Source organism: Leptopilina heterotoma, unplaced genomic scaffold (assembly GCF_015476425.1).
Source record: "Leptopilina heterotoma isolate Lh14 unplaced genomic scaffold, ASM1547642v1 Lhet_1012, whole genome shotgun sequence".
Classification (NCBI taxonomy): Eukaryota; Metazoa; Arthropoda; class Insecta; order Hymenoptera; family Figitidae; genus Leptopilina; species Leptopilina heterotoma.
In genome coordinates, this window is record NW_025110817.1 from 32,550 (window position 1) to 34,838 (window position 2,289).

General features: G+C 39.8%; 1 non-coding gene across 1 annotated transcript; it reads left to right on the top strand.

The window, feature by feature from the left end:
• Positions 1-1,720: 1,720 nt before the first annotated feature.
• LOC122500897 lies at positions 1,721-1,875 on the top strand. Its single transcript, XR_006301519.1, has one exon. It is a non-coding gene; the product is annotated as a 5.8S ribosomal RNA (ribosomal RNA).
• Positions 1,876-2,289: the final 414 nt, after the last annotated feature.

A 2,289-nucleotide genomic window follows, 5' to 3' on the forward strand; every position in this document is an offset into this window, starting at 1 on the left:
AACGATCAGCAACCCAACTGTAAGATAAGCAATTCTGAAGAAAAAGCAAAAATCCACTGGTAAGCTAAAGCGAGGAACAGTGGGGCATCGTCTATAGCGCCGAGCGCAATAAACTGAGGCAACTTTTTTTTTTTTTTTATGTGCATGGAATAATGGAATAGGACCTCGGTTCTATTTTGTTGGTTTTAAGGAACCCGATGTAATGATTAATAGGGACAGATGGGGGCATTCGTATTGCGACGTTAGAGGTGAAATTCTTGGATCGTCGCAAGACGGACAGAAGCGAAAGCATTTGCCAAAAATGTTTTTATTAATCAAGAACGAAAGTTAGAGGTTCGAAGGCGATCAGATACCGCCCTAGTTCTAACCATAAACGATGCCAGCTAGCGATCCGCCGAAGTTCCTCCGATGACTCGGCGGGCAGCTTCCGGGAAACCAAAGCTTTTGGGTTCCGGGGGAAGTATGGTTGCAAAGCTGAAACTTAAAGGAATTGACGGAAGGGCACCACCAGGAGTGGAGCCTGCGGCTTAATTTGACTCAACACGGGAAACCTCACCAGGCCCGGACACCGGAAGGATTGACAGATTGAGAGCTCTTTCTTGATTCGGTGGGTGGTGGTGCATGGCCGTTCTTAGTTGGTGGAGCGATTTGTCTGGTTAATTCCGATAACGAACGAGACTCTAGCCTGCTAAATAGGCGTACCTTATAGTATCTTGAAGGCCCCCGGCTTCGGTCGGTGGGTTTTTACTACCAACGTACAAATAAATCTTCTTAGAGGGACAGGCGGCTTCTAGCCGCACGAGATTGAGCAATAACAGGTCTGTGATGCCCTTAGATGTTCTGGGCCGCACGCGCGCTACACTGAAGGAATCAGCGTGTCTTCCCTGGCCGAAAGGCCCGGGTAACCCGCTGAACCTCCTTCGTGCTAGGGATTGGGGCTTGCAATTATTCCCCATGAACGAGGAATTCCCAGTAAGCGCGAGTCATAAGCTCGCGTTGATTACGTCCCTGCCCTTTGTATACACCGCCCGTCGCTACTACCGAAAGTGTTTGCGCGGAAGTGTTTCGGCATTGCCGATGTTGCCGGGAAGATGACCAAACTTGATCATTTAGAGGAAGTAAAAGTCGTAACAAGGTTTCCGTAGGTGAACCTGCGGAAGGATCATTAACGTATTACAGTTAAAATGTATGCTCTACGAAGCATCGTCTGTTTTACTTGATAAAATTTATATATACATATTTTATTATATGTAATATATAAAAAATTTTGAACGAGCCAAACAAAAATTAATTTTTTTGATTTTGGTGTACTTTATAAAAAAAGGTGTCTGCCGTGGTAACCTTGTAAAGGAGCAACACTGCCATTGTAAGTCGTATTTTGTAAGATATAACAAATACGCCGTTGTGCTTATTAATGTTGTTCCGTGGTTTTGAAATGAATTTTCGCCCGGCGCCTTAAATGGCATCTTTATGCTAGCGTTACGCGCGTTTGGTATAAATATCATAGAAAAATTAATTTTTTTCTTTATTTAATATCCAGGCGTTAGCGTATCAGCCGGCCGGTGCATTTGTTGTTTGAAATTTTATATTTCTTATTGACATTAATGCACCAAACCGCTTTGAAGCAAAACATTTTCAAAAATTTATTTTTTTGAAAAATATTTGTCTATCAAAAACGGCTTATCGAATTCTAAAAAATTATATAATTTATATAAATGATTACCCTGAACGGTGGATCACTTGGCTCGTGGGTCGATGAAGAACGCAGCTAATTGCGCGTCATATTGTGAACTGCAGGACACATGAACATCGACATTTCGAACGCACATTGCGGTCCACGGATACAATTCCGGGACCACGCCTGGCTGAGGGTCGTTTATAATATAAAAACTGCTTATCTTTCTCTTTATTTATAGAGAAAAAAAGATTCAAGCGAAATAATAAATGTTCATCAATATATATTTCTTTTTCTTTATTAGAAATTCGAAAATATAATATTGGTGTCATTTGAAACAAGTTGAATATATTTCAGTCACATTTGAAAGAAAAAGAAATAACACAAACAACTTCTATTGAACGATAAATTCACGTATCAATATATAAAGACACTTGTTTAATTGATATATTGTGCATTTAAAATTTTCTGTTTGGTTGTTGTTATTGTGTCAATGAGTAAGTTATACTTCAGACCGATGATTATCAATATGCCAACAGAATTAAATGACATATAGAAAAAAATATATCGTACAAGATTTTATTTTGAACGCTTTGTCTTATTGGTACAAATAA